This window comes from Arachis hypogaea, chromosome 11 (genome assembly GCF_003086295.3).
Source record: "Arachis hypogaea cultivar Tifrunner chromosome 11, arahy.Tifrunner.gnm2.J5K5, whole genome shotgun sequence".
Lineage (NCBI taxonomy): Eukaryota > Viridiplantae > Streptophyta > Magnoliopsida > Fabales > Fabaceae > Arachis > Arachis hypogaea.
Genome location: NC_092046.1, coordinates 91,655,541 through 91,675,966, shown reverse-complemented (window position 1 = coordinate 91,675,966; position 20,426 = coordinate 91,655,541). Strand labels below are relative to the sequence as shown.

Here is a 20,426-nt window from a genome sequence, read left to right as displayed (position 1 = left end):
AGAAATTGTAATTCAATCACTTAAGATTGCCAAGGAGATCAATGAGTGCATTGATTGAGGAAGAGATGAAAATGAACTTGATCCGGAGAATTGCAACATCTCCTAAGCCCAATGAACTCCCCATCTCTGATCTTACCCATTCTCTTTAATTTCTGCCATTTACTTTTATGAGCAAATCTCCCATTCCCATTTACAATTCTGCATTTTATTTTCAGTCATTTACTTCCAGTCCTTTAATTCTCGCATTTACTTTTCTGTTATTTACATTCCTGCCATTTTATTTTCTGCAACTCTCAACCCAAATTCTGGATTCGCTCTACTAGAACATTCTTCTAATTAAAGTTGCTTGATCAATCAATCCCTGTGGGATTCGACCTCACTCTATTGTGAGTTTTTACTTGACGACAACTTCGGTACACTTGCCGAAGGGAGATTTGTTGAGAGACAAGTTTTCCGCGCATCAAGTTTATGGCGCCGTTGCCGGGGATTGATTGTGCATCAACAATGATTAGATTGGAAGATCACTAGATTGAGCATTTTATTTTGTGAATTTCATTTTCTGTTTGAGTGATTTACTTTTTGTTTTAGTTAAACTTCTTCCCTTCACCCTCTACTCTTTTGTTTTTCTTTGTTATTTTCAATTCTGTTTGCTAACCCACTAACTGTTTGATATATTGCATCACCCACAACTAACAGCAATTCTGACACAAATACTGTCTGCACCTATTTTCCTTGCTTGTACTTGTTGGTTGTATGACAGGGATAAGAAGTGGGGCTTCAACTTCCTTTGATTTTGAACCTGAGAGAACCTTCCTTAGACTAAGGAGGGAGGCAAAATAAAAACGTGTAGTTGGTGCTGAAGAAGAGGAGGAACACTTTGAGGAATACTTTGAACCAAACATGGAAGAAAACATGAAAAATCATCATGAAGAAGAGACTCACAACCGTGGCAGAGGAGGTGGAGCAAATCATGCTGGGGAGGATAGAAGAGTTTTGGGCTCTTACATTAATCCAAACCCAGGCAATTGTGGAAGTAGCATCCAAAAGCCAACAATCCATACCAACAACTTTGAACTCAAACCACAGCTCATCACCCTTGTTCAGAACAACTGTTCGTTTGGAGGAGGTGTTCAAGAAGACCCCAATCAACATTTGACCACCTTCCTGAGAATATGTGACACAGTAAAATCTAATGGTGTCCATCCTGACGCCTATAGACTGCTCTTATTTCCTTTCTTACTCAGGGATAAAGCAACCAAGTGGCTAGAATCTTTCCCAAGGGAGAGCTTGACAACTTGGGAGGATGTGGTGAACAAATTCTTAGCAAGATTTTACCCTCCTCAACGAATCAATAGGCTGAGAGCTGAGGTTCAAACTTTCAGGCAACAAGATGGTGAGACTCTGTATGAAGCATGGGAGAGGTTCAAGGACTTAACAAGGAGGTGTCTACCTGACATGTTCAACGAATGGGTCCAGCTGCACATTTTCTATGAAGGGCTCTCTTATGAGTCAAAGAAGGCCGTGGACCATTCATCTGGAGGATCCTTGAACAAGAAGAAAACCATTGAGGAAGCCATAGATGTTATTGAAATAGTAGCAGAAAATAACTACTTCTATGCTTCCGAAAGAGGGAACACAAGAGGAGTGATGGAGCTAAACAATGTAGATGCTCTGTTGGCCCAAAACAAGCTCATTACCCAGCAGCTGGCTGACCTCACCAAGAAGATGGAGAGGAACCAAGTAGTAGCAATCTCATCTTCATCAACAATCCAAGAAGGAGTGAATGAAGAAGCAGAGGGAGTCAGGAGCAAGCCAACTACATTGGGAATTCACCAAGGAAAAACTATGATCCATACTCCAAGACTTACAACCCTGGATGGAGAAACCACCCAAACTTTGGGTGGGGAAGTGAGCAAGATCAAAACCAAGACCAGAGACGTTACAACTCCAACAACAATGCAGCTCACCAGCAATTCACCCAGAGGACATCTCAACACCCCTACAATAACACTTCTCCACACACTTATCAAAACCAAAACAGCACATCTGCTCCGAACCACTCATCAATTGATGACAAGCTCTCTAAGATCGAAACCTTCATTGAAGGAATATGCAGAGACATTCAAGACAGTAAATCATTCAGAGAGGAAGTGCAGTCAAACATGCAGAATCAAAATGCTGCCATCACAAAACTGGAAACACAAATCATCTATCTATTTAAGCAGCTTCCTAACCACAATTTTTGCTATGACGCCCATTCAAGCAAAAGGGAGGAGTGTCAAGCTATCACACTTAGGAGTGGGAAAGAACTGAAGGAACATCCCCAAAAACCACAAGAAGAAGGCTCAAATGAAAAGGGAGAAGAGCAAGATGGAATGCAAACCCCCACGCCAAGTCTGCAGAAAGAAAAAAAGATACCCCAACTGAACATCTCAAGACCTCCATACCCCCAGCTATTGAAGAAAAAGGAAGATGACAACCAGTTCTTGAGATTTTTGGAAATCTTCAAAAAGCTACAAATCAACATACCATTTGCTGAAGCCATAGAACAAATGCCACTTTATGCCAAGTTTTTGAAGGAGCTAATGACTAAGAAGAGAAGCTAGAAGAACAATGAGACTGTGATACTAACTGAAGAGTGCAGTGCTATCATTCAGCATAAACTACCTCAGAAACTGAAGGATCCTGGGAGTTTTCAGATCCCTTGCATTATAGGAGAAATCACAGTAGAAAAGGCTCTTTGTGACTTAGGGGCCAGCATCAATTTGATGTCAGTAGCTATGATGAGAAAGATGAAAATTGAGGAGGTTAAACCAACAAAAATGGCTCTACAACTGGCAGACCGGTCGTTCAAATTCCCTCACGGGATAGTAGAGGATTTGCTAGTAAAAGTAGGAGATTTCATATTCCCAGCAGATTTTGTGGTGCTGGACATGCAGGAAGACGCCAAGACCTCCATCATCTTGGGAAGGCCATTCTTGGCCACTGCTGGAGCTGTCATTGATGTTCAGAAGGGTGACCTCACCCTAAGATTACACAATGAAAATATGACATTCAATGTGTTCAAGGCCATGAGTTATCCACCGGAACAATTGGGGCAATGCATGAGGTTAGATGCACTTGAGGATGAAGTGGAGGAGAATTTTGAAGAAGATGAACCTGAAGAGAACGAGAGATTGGTGGAGGAAGAATCTGAATCAAGTGAAGAGGTAGCTACAGCAGAAATACATATACCAGATGCACCAAAGGAAGGGAACAAAAAATCAGAAGCACCCAAACTTGAACTCAAAGTATTGCCACCCACTCTCAAATATGCATATCTAGGAGAAAATGAAAACTACCCAGTGATCATAAATTCATCCCTCAGTCAAGATCAAGAGGACGAACTACTCAAGGTGCTGCGGGAGCATAAGGATGCCATTGGATGGACCCTTGCTGACTTGAAGGGAATCAGTTTAGCCATATGCATGCATAAAATACTGTTGGAAGATGATGCCAAGCCATCAATTCAATCCCAAAGAAGGCTGAACCCAATCATGAAGGAAGTGGTACAGAAAGAGGTTATGAAGCTTTGGCAAGGAGGGGTCATATACCCAATTTCGGACAGCCCTTGGGTTAGCCCCATACATGTTGTGCCAAAGAAGGGAGGGATCAATGTGGTTACCAATGAGAAGAACGAGCTCATACCTACAAGGACCGTCACAAGATGGCGGATGTGCATAGACTATAGGAAACTCAATGAGGCTACACGAATGGACCATTTTCCCCTTCCATTCACGGATCAGATGTTGGAAAGACTTGCAGGGCACGCATATTATTGTTTTCTCGACGGTTATTCAGGATATAACCAAATAGTGGTTGATCCAAGAGACCAAGAGAAAACCTCATTTACCTATCCGTATGGAGTGTTTGCCTATAGGCGCATGCCATTTGGATTATGTAATGCCCCTGCAACTTTCCAACGCTGCATTCTTTCTATCTTTTCAGATATGATAGAAAAATTCGTTGAAGTTTTTATGGATGATTTCTCGGTATTCGGAGATTCTTTTCCTAGTTGCCTACATCACCTCGCCTTGGTATTGAAAAGATGCCAAGAGACCAATTTGGTCTTGAACTGGAAAAAATGCCACTTCATGGTGACAGGAGGAATAGTCCTTGGTCACAAGGTCTCTCACCAAGGCATTGAGGTTGATAGAGCTAAAGTAGAACTTATTGAAAAACTACCCCCACCCAGTGATGTCAAGGCAATTAGAAGTTTTTTAGGGTATGCTGGTTTTTACAGAAGGTTCATCAAAGATTTTTCAAAGATAGCCAAGCCTTTAAGCAATCTCCTTGTATCTGATACACCATTCATCTTTGATGAAACATGCATGCTAACATTTGTACATTTGAAAATGAGGTTATCCTCTGCTCCTATCATTTCCCCACCTGATTGGAACCTACCATTTGAATTGATGTGCGATGCATCTGATTTTGCAGTTGGGGCAGTGTTAGGACAAAGGAAAGATAACCTAGTTTGTGTGATATACTATGCTAGCAAAGTCCTTAATAAAACTCAAAGAAATTATACCACTACTAAAAAGGATTTGCTAGCAATAGTTTTTGTATTTGACAAATTTAGATCATACCTCATTGGTGCTAAAGTGATTGTTTTTACAGATCACACAGCACTTAAATATTTGTTTGCCAAGCAAGAATCAAAGCCAAGACTAATAAGGTGGATCTTACTTTTGCAGGAATTCGATATTGAAATCAGAGACAAGAAAGGAGTGGAGAACAAGGTGGCAGATCACCTATCCAGAATCCCTCATGATCAAGGTGGAGAGAATGATACAAATGTGAACGAGCTCTTCCCTGATGAGCAATTGATGACAGTTCACAAAGCACCATGGTTCGCAGATATTGCAAATTTCAAGGTAACTGGGGCATTACCCCCAGGGATCAATAAACATCAAAAGAGGAAGCTCATGAATGATGCAAAATACTTTGTCTGGGACGAGCCATATCTCTTCAAGAAATGTTCAGATGGAATTCTTAGAAGATGTGTTTCAGAAGAGGAAGGGAGAGAAGTCCTGTGGAACTGCCACGGTTCATGCTATGGCGGGCACTTTGGAGGGGACAGAACCGCAGCAAAGGTGTTACAAAGCGGATTCTTTTGGCCCACCCTTTTCAAGGATGCCAAGGAACTAGTAAAAAGCTACAATGAATGCCAAAGATCTGGAAACCTGCCCAAAAGAAACGCCATGCCACAAAATTTTATCTTGGAACTGGAACTGTTTGATGTGTGGGAAATTGATTTCATGGGACCATTCCCAACCTCATATGCAAACAAGTATATCCTGGTAGCAGTGGATTATGTTTCCAAATGGGTAGAGGCTATTGCAACCCCAACTAATGATAACAAGGTAGTCATGAACTTCCTCAGGAAGAATATCTTTAGCCGGTTTAGAGTCCCAAGAGCTCTCATCAGTGATGGAGGGAGCCACTTTTGTAACAAACCACTAGAAGCTCTCCTCTTACGATATGGGGTAAAACACAAAGTAGCCACACCTTACCATCCTCAAACAAGTGGGCAAACTGAGATATCCAACAGAGAGCTGAAGAGGATCCTGGAAAAGACTGTGGGCGCATCTAGAAAGGATTGGTCGAAGAAGTTGGATGATGCTCTTTGGGCATACAGAACAGCATTCAAAACTCCACTTGGAATGTCTCCATATCAACTAGTCTATGGGAAGGCTTGTCACTTACCACTGGAGCTGGAACACAAAGCTCTTTGGGCTATCAAGATACTAAATTTTGACAGCATTGCTGCTGGTGTAAAAAGGATCTTGCAGCTGCAAGAGATGGAAGAATTCAGGTCACAAGCCTATGAATACACTAAGATGTATAAAAAAAAGGCAAAGAGAAAACATGACATGCATCTGGCACACAGGAGTTTCGAAAAAGGGTAGCAAGTACTCCTTTACAATTCTAAATTAAGGCTGTTCCCAGGAAAACTCAAGTCAAGGTGGTCTGGACCTTTCATGGTTACAAAAGTATCACCATATGGCCACATCGAAATCACGGATGAAGGTTCAGAGAGGACTTTTACAGTGAATGGACAAAGACTCAAGCATTACCTGGGCAACATGGGGGAAAACCCCAGAGTAAAGTACCATCTCAAGTATTTAAGGACTCGTCGAGCTAGCGACGATAAAAGAGCGCTCTGTTGGGAGGCAACCCAACCTCAGGTAGTTTCACTTTCATCTTTATTTCAATAAAAATCACAAGTTGTTTCCCTTGTATTGTAAGGAGCTAAGTTTGGTGTTCCACACCAGAACAATCCAAGAGTGGTAGTGTAGTTCTAAGTTTGGTGTTCCACTAAAAGACATTGGTTAGAATTACACTCCACTCCAAAAGAACATTGCTAGCTCCATCCAATCAAGAGAAACCACTTAGATGTAGTTAGACTATAGGTGATCATTGCTTTGTTGATAACAAGATATGAGGATCTCTGCATATATGCAATGTTTTGTACTGGACAAAGAACTAAGTTTGGTGTTCACACACCAAATTGAGTTCAAGAGGCACAAGCATACATGTAAGCTAACTATGTCTCAAGTGCTTTGGGAACAAGCAACTTCCAGTAACCTTGCAGGAATCCTATAAGGAAATGGTGCACCTTCACCCAAAGAAGCGAGGTAGCAAAAACTAGGATGATGACAAAGAGAGAGGGGGACCAGAGATCATCACCCGAAGGTTGTATTGTTACCTAATTCCATTGTACTCAGAATTGTTGAAAGTTGGAAGTTCGAATGCACTTTTGATTTGTAGTTACTCGTAGTTGAACCCTTTTTAAATTCTGTCTTTTAAGTTCTGAATAGGTCTATGTACACTAGTCTTTATGTTACTGCACCATCACTTAACTTACTTGTATACTTGTCCCTTTGAATCAAATGAAAAGAGAATGAGTATTTTTAAAAGACCAGAGTAGAGTTCATATTGTGGAAGTGCATTCATGAATCTTTGGGGTAGTCATAAGTTAGCTAAGTTGGTTCAACCACAAGGATGGGATGACAATTATATGGCCTGAATACTTTGCTTTGGATACACTCATGAGACTAAGTTAACAACAAGATCCTAAGAAGAGAAAAGGGAAAAAACAAAGGAAGTGAAAAACAAGAGAAAAAGAGTAAGCAATAAGGCTAGGCATCAATGGTTTTAATCTTGAGGCAAGTGTCTGTGGTGCTCCTATGTGAGGGATCTACTTGGATAAATAAGCTCTTATGGGTGCCTTATCACCTGGTAACTTGGGTTAACTAACTCGGGATTATCAGCTGAAAGTCCACTATCAAGAGTAACCTTCACTACAGAGCATTTAGTAACCCAAAGAGGTGCTGGACACCAAGGTCTCAAGAAAAGAAAATAAACAAACTATATGCCTGTGGTGTGTATGTATGGGGGATAACCTAGCAACTTGAACCAACTGGTTCGGGAGTGTTGGCTGAAAGCTTATCTTAAAGAGTTGCCCCCTTACAGAGCACTTAGCCTAAATAACACAAACAACCCTTGAAATAAAAATAAAAGGATCAATGAATAAAAGTCTCATGAGATATAAACAAAGTGGGTGTTTTAGGATATGATAAAGGTCTGAAAGCCAGTAATGGAATGAACCTAAGTTGCTATGCATGAAACCACCATAAAATCAGTAACATGACTTCCACAAGAATGACTCACTCTTCTGGATATTCCATTCATCATTCTCTTGTTCCAGTACTTGCTTAGGGACAAGAAAGCTTTAAGTTTGGTGTTGTGATGCCAGGGCATCTTGGCCAGTTTCACTGACCTTTTCTTTACTGTTTTTAGGTTAGTTTCATGTATTTCTTTAGGAAATAAGCTAGTTTTGGGTAGATATTCACCTATGCCTTGATTCAAGCATACATTGTGCATTTTACATAATTTCATGAGGATTTTGCATAAGTTTAGTGACAAATATTATGTTGCATTACTCATGACTTGGACTAGAGCTTTGATGCACTTTATTGCTTGATTTCAGGACCAAAAGGAAGCAAGAAAAAGGGAGGTAACTTGCAAGGTTAATGAGAAAAGTGATTGCCAATAACACTCTCAAAAAAAGCCATCAATGCCCACGTTAGAGAGTCACGTTAACTAAGTTAACATGAACTCTAACGTACAGAAGAGAAGTTGAGCCAACGTTAGTGACACTTAACATTGTCACTAACGTTGGCAATTACTCATAAGTGGCCACGTTAGAAGCCACTAGGTTAACGTGGCCTCTAACGTTAAGGGGGGAAGAGAAGCCAGCGTTAGTGACACTCAACATTGTCACTAATGTTGGCCTATGATGCAAAGTACCACGTTAACTCTCATGTTAACTTGGTTAACGTGGGAACTAACATAAGGGATGAAGAGTTGTCGACAACGTTAGTGACACTCAACATTGTCACTAACGTTGAAGCAACCACACAACCCCCAAGAGTCACGTTAACTTCCACGTTAACTTGGTTAACGTGGAAGCTAACGATGAGGAATGAAGGATGAGCCAACGTTAGTGACACTCAACATTGTCACTAACGTTGGGATGGCTAAGGATGGCCACGTTAGAAGCCACGTTAACCTAGTTAACGTGGACTCTAACATGAGACCTAGGGGCACATAGGAACGTTAGTGACAATGTTGAATGTCACTAACGTTCTTGAAGGATGGCAAAGGCCACGTTAGAAGCCACGTTAACCTAGTTAACGTGGGCTTTAACGTGAAGCAAGAAGGGGCACACTGAAACGTTAGTGATAATATTGAGTGTCACTAACGTTCTCGAAGGTTCACAAGGCAACGTCAAAAGCCACGTTAACCTAGTTAACGTGGGTTTTAACGTGAGGCAAAGGGGTGCATTGGAACGTTAGTGACAATGTTAAGTGTCACTAACGTTCTCGAACTTATATTCTCACTAAATATTAACACCCCTAACGTCCTGAACTAAAGTCTCCGCCCACTTTGCACTTTCTCTCTGCAAGTAAAGCCAAGCCCAAATAAAGAAAGAAACTGCTTCAAACTCAAGATCCAAAGGCCCAAGACTTGAAGAATCACACTAGAAGTTGAGAAGAGTAGTATATATAGGAGTAGCTTTGAATTGAGAAGATGTTCTGGAGGCTGGGAAAAAGAGAACTACTCTCTGTATTTTACTTTCTTTGCAATTTCTGCTTTTATGATGTATTCTCCATCTTTGTTTTCATTTTCAAGAGCTATGAACAACTAAACCCCTTTCATTGGGTTAGGGAGATCTGTTGTAATTTGATGGATCAATACTAATTTCCATTATTCTTCTTCTATCTTTCCTCTTGATTTTACTTGAATGCTTTCGATCTTCATCCAATTGAGTAGTTATCTTGGAAGAGAAGCTATTCAAACTTGGATCTCTTTTGAACCTTGAAAGAGGAACGAAGAGATCAAGCTAGAAATGCTTTCTCATGCTGGACCAAATTGGGTTTGGATGGGTATGTGACTATAACCCTCTCAATACTTGATTTGGAAAATGCATGTGGTATAATCAGTGACCATACTTCATCTCTTCTCATGAGCAATTGACCAAGGAATTGGCTATTGACAAACCCCAATTTGACGGTTTGTTTTGCATTGAATTTAGAGTATTTTGATAACCTTTTGTCACATTTAGCCTAGGAATTAGCATGATTTTGTTATCTCTCCCATATTTGTGCTTAAGTGTAAAAACATGCTTTTTAAGCCTTATTTTGATGAATTCTAGTTCTTCTTTGATTCCATAAGATGCCTTGATGTGTTTGCTAGTAATTCCAGGATTGAAATAGGCTAGGCATGGATCAAAGGAAGCAAGGAAGGAAGCATACAAGTGGAGAGAAGCATAAAAAGTCAAAGAAGCAAAGTCAGCCATGCACGCGCATGCGCACAAGGCGCTCGCGCGCACATCGCAGAATTAGCCAGGGACGCGCACGCGTACCGTGCGCGCACGCGTCGATGAGGGCACATGACCTCACTAATGCAACACGTGCCTGGCGATTTGAGAGGGTTTCTGAACCCATTTTTGGCGCCAAATTGCTAAGGGAAAGGAATAAAAGGATGAAGGATTAAGGGGAAGGCATCATCATTTTTTTTGACTAATCAAAAATTCCCAACCACTAATCACTTTTAGTTTAGAGTTTTAGAGAGAGAAGCTCTCACTTCTCTCTAGAATTAGAATTAGGATTAGGTTTAGTTCTTAGATCTAGATTTAGATTCATGTTCTTCTACTTCTACATCTCAATTCTTTGTTGTTACATTCATTCTTCTTCCATTCTTTAGTTGTAATTTCCTTTATGTTGTTCTTATATTTTGTTGTAGATCTACTATTGTTCCTTCCATTTTCTTTCAATTCAATAAGAGGTAATTCATAACAATTGTTCTTCTTTGCTTTTCTATTATTGATCTCTTGCCTTTGTAGTTGTAGATTCCTTTAATTCTTGCAATTAATAATGTTTACTTTTATTGCACTCTATGTGTTTGTTGAAATGTCTCTTTTCGTTTTAGTGTAGATTTTGTTCCTCTTGGCCTAGGTAGAGTAATTGGTGACACTTGAGTTATCTAATTCCTTTGTTGATTGATAATTGGAGAGATTGCTAATTGGTTTGGAGTGCACTAAAGCTAGCCATTCCTTTAGGAGTTGATTAGGACTTGAGGCTCAAGTCAATTCATCCACTTGACTTTCCTTTAATTAGTAAGGGTTAACTAAGTGGTAGTAATGAACAATTCTCATCACAATTGAGAAGGATAACTAGGATAGGACTTCTAGTTCTCACACCTTACCAAGAGCCTTTTATAGTTGTTAGTTTATTTTCATTGCCATTTACTTTTCATGCTTCTTATCCAAAACCCCAAAATAACTCATAACCAATAACAAGACACTTTATTGTAATTCCTAGGGAGAACGACCCGAGGTCCAATACTTCGGTTTATAAATTTTAGGGGTTTGTACTAGTGACAAACAACTTTTTGCATGAAAGGATTAGTGATTGGTTTAGAAGCTATACTTGCAACGAGAATTCATTTGTGAAATTCTAAACCGTCAAAAATCCATTCGTCAAAATGGCGCCGTTGCCGGGGATTCGCAATGGTGTTATGTTATTGGTTATTGTACATATGTGAATAGTGTAAATAGTTTATCTTTTGCTTGTTTTCTAGATTTTGTCAGTTTTATTTTTGCTTTTCCACCATGAATTCTCACTTTGGCTATGAGTGTGACTGCAACTATGTTGTAGGTGATGAGAACTTCAATGAAGAGATGTATCAAGGATGGGACAATCAAAGGTGGGAGGAGCCACATGCTTATGATCAATCTTCGTGGCAACAACCTCCACCAAGGCACTATGAAGAAGAGCCATTCTATGATGCATACCAATCCAATGGCTATGGTGAATCACCTTGTGACTTCCAAGCACCGCCACCATATGCCTATGACTCTCACCCTCAACATGAACCTCAACCATTCTCACTAGCCTTCCCATACCAAGCACCTTCCTATGATCCCTACCCCTCATATAACCAACCACCCCTATCATATTCTTATGACCATTATGAGCAAGAGCCGTTAGAACCACCACCCTATCAAGATCACTACCAAGAACCACCTCAATACACACAATCTCCACAACCTTACCAAAAAGAACCACCTTCCTATTATGAACTCTCTCTCCAAAACAACGAACCTTCCTACCTACCACAAGCCCCAATAGACGATTCTCTCACTTTGTTGCTTCAAGGACAAGAGGCCATGAAACGGGATACACTTGAGTTCGTGACCAACTTGACTAAGGTAGTGCACACTTTAGCCCACCAATGCTTGAATATTCAAGGTACTTCCGTGACCACATGTGAAAAGTCAAAAGAAGAGCAGAGCATGAAGGAGAAATTGGAAAATTCGGTGGAAAAGGAGGAGACAAATTTTGTGTTGGAACAATTGGAGAAGCCTATGATCATTGAAGAAAGGGGAGAAGTGGTTGAAGATCTCGGAGATGTTGAAAGTCCATGGGAATGTAGCATCAAGGAGAACTCTTCCAAGAAGCTTTACATTGATGTTGAGGAGGGTGCGCAATCTCCAAGACATATCATCGTTGGAAACTTGGAAGAGGTTTATCAAGAAATGGATTCAATCATAGATGAATTGATCTCTACAATGGAATCTTCACCCGTTGGACATGGAGTTGAAATTATAGAAGAGTGTGCACAACCTCCCAAGGAAGATGAGAAGGGCATGGTGTATATTGAAATTGACGAATATGAAGAGGTTGATCAAGAGATGACCTCGTTCATCAATGAATTTCTATCCAAAATTGAATCGCCTCTCATTAAACAAGATGAAGTTCTTGAAGATAACACCAAGCCACGTAACAAAGAGGATGAGGTTGAAAGTGAAGAGAATTGTGAAGAGGTGGAAACAACTAAAGAGGAGCACAAGAAAGTGGACCTTGCATGGTCTAAGTGTGGGGAAGCCTCTCTCCCCAAATTACCATCCAATACAACATTTAAGTGGGTAAAATCTCTATCCCTGAGCTTTAAGCTCTCACTTGAATATGGTTTGCTTGAAAATGATGGTCAACTTAGAACTCTTTGTGGAATTAAAAGTAAAAACGAGTTGTGTAGTGGTTGGAAAATAGGTGTTAAGCTTATCAAGGCCAAGGCCTCAAGGTATAGGGATGATGTTGGGACAAGGATTACTTTATACGGATCTAGGAGGAAGCATTGGTGGAGTAAAGAGAATTCTATGTGTCAATCACCTTTATGTCAACCGCTCATCCGACAAAACCATGAAACTCAACTAACGGATGGGTGTGAAGACAAGATATGGGATCCCGGTTCGCTATGTGAAGACCAACTATGGGGACTCATATCTTGGGTAGAACTTTGCCCAAGCTTGATGAACATGGTTGGAAATTCTGTCAACCAATTGAGAAGCAAAGATCCTTGGAGATTCAAGGACGAGTACAAACACAAGCCACCATGACAATAGGCTTCTCAAAATTTCCAACTTAAGGACTTAAACTAAAAGTGCTAGGTGGGAGACACCCCACCATGGTAAACTCTTTCTATTCTCTTTTAAATTTGCCTAATAAGTGATTTGAGTTACCATTGTAGGTAGATGTTTCACATAATTTGTTTGTACAACTTAATTGTTAGCCTAGTCAGATGTATGTTGTGTTTAGTAGTAGATGAATAATATCAAAAATTGTATTTTTGTGAATTGTATGATGGTTGGGTGAATAAGAGTTGTGAACACTAAGGGGAGCACCCAGCAATTTTTTTTCTGAAAAAAAAAAAAAGGGGGCGTGGACGCGCGCGCACAACGTACGCGTGCGCGTCACGGTGCGCATGCACCACGAGCCACACTCCCGAGAGTTGGGCCTCTCTTGGGCAAACATCGTGCCTTGAGCCCAACCTGACCCACGCGGACGCGCACTACGTGCGTGCGCACCGACTATTAGAACATGGAAGTTCGCGCGGACGCGCACCTGCCGCGTCCGCGCCGATTTTCTGCTGCAAATGATTGAGCCAAACCCCAGAGAGTTAAGCCATTTCTGGGCTAGCTTTAGGCCCCAGGCCCAACCCGATCTGCGCGAGCGCATGCATCGCGCCAGCGCGCCATTTCACAATTCGTCAATGTACGCGAAAGCGCATTTACCGCGCGCGCGTCCTTGCGTGTTGCCACCAATCTAGGCCACGAACCCGAGAGTCGGGCGTGCCTCAAGCCCATTCTAAGCCTCAGGCGCAATCTCATGTACGCGTGCGCGCACCGTACGGGCACGCGCCCCTGCCTAATATGCCACCCCATGTTAGCGCGCACTGCACGCTCACGCATGAATCTCCCTTTCCCCCAATGCGCGCGGACGCGTACATGCCGCGTGCGCGCAGGTCTGTGCGCGACTCCCAGGCCAGTCTCCAGAGAGTTAGGCCTGAGTTAGGCCAACTCTAAGCCCCTAGCCCAACTCCATGCACGCGTGCGCGCACGGTACACGCACGCGTCCTTTCCTATTTTGCTCACCCCTAGGGCCCACGTTCTCTCAATGGACACGGACGCGCAAGGTGCGCGCGCGCGCCGATTCAAAAATAGGGATAACCCTAGCACGCGAAGCACACTGCGCAGTCGCGCACCCCTTTCCCCAACCTCCACCTTCTTCTTCTTCTTCTCTCCCCCAACTGCCGTCGCAGCAGCAGCGCCGGCCGCCGCCGCACGACCTACCTCCGTCACCGTCCTTGGCCATCAATTCTTTTCCCCTCTCACCACCACCCATCCTCTCTCTCTCCCTCTCACTCCTCTCACCCATCTCACCGTGACCAACCCCTCCGCTGCCACCCCATCATCACTGCCGGCGGCTCGCTCCCTCTCTATTCTCCCTGCACATTCTCCTATCATTCTCCTCTTTCACCATCACCGTCCCTCCTCCCCTCAGTTTCTCATTCCTCCGGCCAAACCACCGCGCCAGCCGTCTTCACCGCCACCGTTCACGGCGGTGCCAGTTTCTGTCTCTGCTGCCCCTGCCCTATCGTAGTCCCCCTTTCCATTCTCAGTTTTTCCCGGCTCCCAGGTTTCTGCTCCATTTCTGTTATTTCTTTTTCTATTTTTCCTTTTTATTTGTTCATTTATGTTAGTTACTGGAATTGCATGTTAGTTAGCTAAATTCAAATTTTGTATGTTAGGTTAGATAGATATAATTGCTGTTAGGTAGCTAGGGCTGGATAGAGGATTCTAGGCCTGATAATTGCTCCGTATGTGCATATCTGCTGCTTGCTTCCTTGGGTACGGTATGTTGGTTTTGGGTTGATATTCCATGCAATATGTGTTGCCAAATAATATCTGTTTGCTGCTGTGCGTGATTGATGTTATTTTTTGTGCTAATTGTGCTATTTTGCTATCCGAGAAGGTCCAATTTTAAGCCGGAATGCTGTCCGATTTTCAAGGAAATTAGTTTCATCTTGATCTTTACTTCAGTTTTGGGCAAATTTCCGTTTCCTTTTTGACTTTACGGATTTGCACAATCATTGTGAACATGAACCGCAACTTCTCGTTCAATTGAGCCTATATATCATCATATCGCTAATCCACTTTTCTAACTTACTAATTTCTTTAACCGTTTTACTTCCACTCACCTTTAACCCTCTTTAACAATTCTTTCAAAAATATGATGATATTATTGCCTTTTGAATATGAGATGTTGCCTTTAATGAAGATTACAGTCTTGGTTCATTCACTTATGTTTACTTGTTCACTTTTACATATTCAGTGCAACATCATGATTGCTCTTTGATAATTGTCTCCTGAACATGCCTTCTTTGTTACATGCTAAATGTTTTATATATTCTGTCATATTTTTCAGGATGTCGGATAAAGGAAAAGCTATAGCCTCTGCTTCCAAAAAAAGGAAGCGCTCCAAGACCTCTACACCCCCACCATCTGCTAACTATGCGAGGAATCCGCTGAATGATGAGGAGAAAGAAAATCAGTTACTCCCGTCCACTGATCCAACCAAATTTCCAAATCTCTACTGCGAGCTACGCCTTTCCCGTTATGCAAAGAAGAATCTGAATATTGAGAAGAAGCTGAATCTTCCCAATGATGTGAGGCGTGCCATAAATGCCCGTATTTCTGAGCTGGGCTTGGATTTCGTCGATAGGGACTTGGGACGGATTAACATCTCGTGGGTCAAGGAATTTTACTGCAATTTCTTTCGACCAGGCTTGGATTCAGTATTCTTGAGGGGTAGAGAGATTATGATCACTGAGGATGCCTTGAGGGATGCACTGCTCTGCAGAGTTGGTACTCCTGAGACTTGTGCCTACCAGCAGGCAGAGGTAGCTCTCCTCTCCATGACTTTCAACTATGAGGCACTTAGGTGCGTGATTGCTACACCAGATGCTTCTTGGGTAATGGATTCGAGCAACACAAAGCCCAAGGGCATGCTATTTGCACATCTGACTAGGGAGGCTAGGACTTGGCAACAAATATTTGCCCACTATGTCTTCCCTACCACTCACTTTTCAGAGATTGCGATGGATATGCTAGTCTTGATTGGGTGCGTCATGGAGGGGAAGGAAGTATATTTTCCCCGACTGATTAGGCATAGCATGTGGAGAGCTCATATTCGCGGCTTGTTACCGTTTCCGACACTGGATACTAGCTTAGCTGAGCTAGCTGATGTCCCGTGGGAGGACAATGACGTGACACCACCACCTCCAGATGACGACGACAAGGAAGTTACTATTCCCTGGGGTGTGTGGGTGCACGAGAGGCCCCCGACTAGCCGCCGTTCTCCAGCTAGAGCGGCAGTCGAGGCTGCTATACCATCTTCTTTGACAGCAGCCCCACCCCCTTCAGCATCCGAGCCCACTTACCTACTGGTTCAGCGTCTGTTTCGGTTCTTGGAGCGCGAGAGGCTCCATGTCAGACGCCGACTGGATCGGATGGATCAGGCACTCATCTCCCTTGGCGCTGAGTTACCTCCGCTTCCAGACTCTCCGACCTCCGATGAGCAGGATCATCAGGAGGAGGATGCGGATGAGCCACTTCAGCGGGATGCACCTCCAGCTGCCTCTGACACTACAGAGCCACCACAGACTCATGAGGTCCCAGAGCCACAGCCCGAGCCTGAGCCTATCGTTGTACCTCCCACTGATCCTCCGGTTTAGCATCGCGGACGATGCTTGGTTTTAAGTGTGGGGAGGGCACCGGTAGCATTATTTGGGAACCGGTGAACTTTTCGGCCTAGTTATCTCATTTTGCACATCTTTGTATATATTTTGATGCATTTCTAGTTTGCTTTGGATACTTTTATTGCTTATTTTGGATTTTAGATATTTTGATGCTTTTTGGATATTTTTAGATGTTTTGGATGATAGATTCCGTACTTTTAGTTGGATTCTTCGTTATACATTTTGTTTATCCTTGTTTTTAGTTTGTAGTTGTGATTAGAAATCACACTTTGGATTGCAAATATTTAGTCACCCTTTTTGCATAATATATTGGTTCTAAGTGAAAAAGGAAAGGGTGAACTAAGAAAATTTTTGAACTTTTCAATCACAACAATGCTTAGTCAAACATTGAGATTTTTCAAGAAGTTTAAATATAGGGCATTAACCCAATTGATTGAAAGAGAATTTTTGAAACATGCTTGAATTTCATACCTTGTGAAGCATGTATTGAATTGAGAACACAAGCTTGTGAGACTTTAGCCTATTGATGTGGTTACATTTTATAACCACTTATTTTCCATTCTTGTGTGAAATTGTTCTCTTTCCATGATTGTGATCCTTGATTTGCTTGATTCTATATATCCGTTTATTTCTTGTGTTTGTGCATTTATATGATTGAGGCCATTCTTTCATTAGCCACTTACCCAAATAGCCAACCTTTTACTCTCCATTGTTAGCCAATTTTGAGCCTATGCTTAACCAACTTATTCTTATTTTAGCACATTACAAGCCTAAGGCGGAAAACCAATGAAAAGTCCTTGTTTGGATCTTTGATTGACCTAGGCTAGTGAGAGTGTTTTATTATTCAAAGTTGGTGAGGCTTGGGAACATTGGATGGGATAAAAAGGGGCAGTACACTTTTATGTTTAGGAATTGGGCACATATTCATGTATTGATTAAATGTAGAGACCTTATGCATTGATGTTCTTGTATTTAGTTTGAAAGAAGAAAAAGAAAAAAATATATATAAAGAAAAGAAAAAAATGATGAAAAGAAAAGAAAAATGAAAAAAAATGATGATGATGAAAAAGAAAAAAAAATAATACAATAAAGAAGGGACAGAATGCCCCAAAGTGAAGTCAATAAAAAGGGGATCAATGCATAAGTATTATGAATCAAATAAGAATGCATGAGTATGTAAGAAAAAGTGAAGAATGGGTAGTTAGAATAGCTTGCATTTGTATAGGTCGTTAAATAGGTTAGGTGGGAAAGTCTATGCTAATCAAAGATTCAAATCCTAGTCCACTTGACCATAAATGATCCTACCTTGACCCTAACCCCATTACAACCTAAATGAAAGACCTCATGATGAATGTATGCATGCATTGAATAAGTGTTGATTGTTAGAAGAAAATCAAATTTTGGAAAACATGATTAGAAGAGAATTGAGTGAATTAACCCTTAAACACTTGAGTGAATAGAGCGGATACACATCCGGTGAGGGTTCAAAAGTTCAATCACATGTGTTCACCCATATTATCTATATTCTTGCAAGTTTGAACTCTTTTTGACAATTCAATACAATTGTGGTTTGGACTTAGTCCTTATTGCCTAGCTCTTGTGCTTACACATGCTCTCTTGGGAATTGATTTGTTTGAACTAAGCATTTCCAATTGCTTTAGATAATTGCATTTAGATAGGACTCATATAGTTTAGTTGCATTCAATAAATGTCATAACCCTTAGTTCCTTCTTATTTTAGCATAAGGACATGCTAAGGCTTAAGTGTGGGGAGGTTGACAAACCCCAATTTGACGGTTTGTTTTGCATTGAATTTAGAGTATTTTGATAACCTTTTGTCACATTTAGCCTAGGAATTAGCATGATTTTGTTATCTCTCCCATATTTGTGCTTAAGTGTAAAAACATGCTTTTTAAGCCTTATTTTGATGAATTCTAGTTCTTCTTTGATTCCATAAGATGCCTTGATGTGTTTGCTAGTAATTCCAGGATTGAAATAGGCTAGGCATGGATCAAAGGAAGCAAGGAAGGAAGCATACAAGTGGAGAGAAGCATAAAAAGTCAAAGAAGCAAAGTCAGCCATGCACGCGCACGCGCACAAGGCGCTCGCGCGCACATCGCAGAATTAGCCAGGGACGCGCACGCGTACCGTGCGCGCACGCGTCGATGAGGGCACATGACCTCACTAATGCAACACGTGCCTGGCGATTTGAGAGGGTTTCTGAACCCATTTTTGGCGCCAAATTGCTAAGGGAAAGGAATAAAAGGATGAAGGATTAAGGGGAAGGCATCATCATTTTTTTTGACTAATCAAAAATTCCCAACCACTAATCACTTTTAGTTTAGAGTTTTAGAGAGAGAAGCTCTCACTTCTCTCTAGAATTAGAATTAGGATTAGGTTTAGTTCTTAGATCTAGATTTAGATTCATGTTCTTCTACTTCTACATCTCAATTCTTTGTTGTTACATTCATTCTTCTTCCATTCTTTAGTTGTAATTTTCTTTATGTTGTTCTTATATTTTGTTGTAGATCTACTATTGTTCCTTCCATTTTCTTTCAATTCAATAAGAGGTAAATTCATAACAATTGTTCTTCTTTGCTTTTCTATTGTTGATCTCTTGCCTTTGTAGTTGTAGATTCCTTTAATTGTTGCAATTAATAATGTTTACTTCTATTGCACTCTATGTGTTTGTTGAAATATCTCTTTTAGTTTTAGTGTAGATTTTGTTCCTCTTGGCCTAGGTAGAGTAATTGGTGACACTTGAGTTATCTAATTCCTTTGTTGATTGATAATTGGAGAGATTGCTAATTGGTTTGGAGTGCACTAAAGCTAGCCATTCCTTTAGGAGTTGATTAGGACTTGAGGCTCAAGTCAATTCATCCACTTGACTTTCCTTTAATTAGTAAGGGTTAACTAAGTGGTAGCAATGAACAATTCTCATCACAATTGAGAAGGATAACTAGGATAGGACTTCTAGTTCTCACACCTTACCAAGAGCCTTTTATAGTTGTTAGTTTATTTTCATTGCCATTTACTTTTCATGCTTCTTATCCAAAACCCCAAAATAACTCATAACCAATAACAAGACACTTTATTGTAATTCCTAGGGAGAACGACCCGAGGTCCAATACTTCGGTTTATAAATTTTAGGGGTTTGTACTAGTGACAAACAACTTTTTGCATGAAAGGATTAGTGATTGGTTTAGAAGCTATACTTGCAACGAGAATTCATTTGTGAAATTCTAAACCGTCAAAAATCCATTCGTCAGCTATTGATCAAGATTTGAGAGATTGAATTGCAAGAAATTGTAATTCAATCACTTAAGATTGCCAAGGAGATCAATGAGTGCATTGATTGAGGAAGAGATGAAAATGAACTTGATCCAGAGAATTGCAACATCTCCTAAGCTCAATGAACTCCCCATCTCTGATCTTACCCATTCTCTTTAATTTCTCCCATTTACTTTTATGAGCAAATCCCCCATTCCCATTTACAATTCTGCATTTTATTTTCAGTCATTTACTTCCAGTCCTTTAATTCTAGCATTTACTTTTCTGTTATTTACATTCCCGCCATTTTATTTTCTGCAACTCTCAACCCAAATTCTGGATTCGCTCAACTAGAACATTCTTCTAATTAAAGTTGCTTCATCAATCAATCCCTGTGGGATTCGACCTCACTCTATTGTGAGTTTTTACTTGATGACAACTTCGGTA

The 20,426-nt window shown here is 41.1% G+C and overlaps 1 non-coding gene across 1 annotated transcript; it reads right to left on the bottom strand.

The window, feature by feature from the left end:
- Positions 1-1,353: 1,353 nt before the first annotated feature.
- LOC112725850 (small nucleolar RNA R71) lies at positions 1,354-1,457 on the bottom strand. Its single transcript, XR_003164932.1, has one exon. It is a non-coding gene; the product is annotated as a small nucleolar RNA R71 (small nucleolar RNA).
- Positions 1,458-20,426: the final 18,969 nt, after the last annotated feature.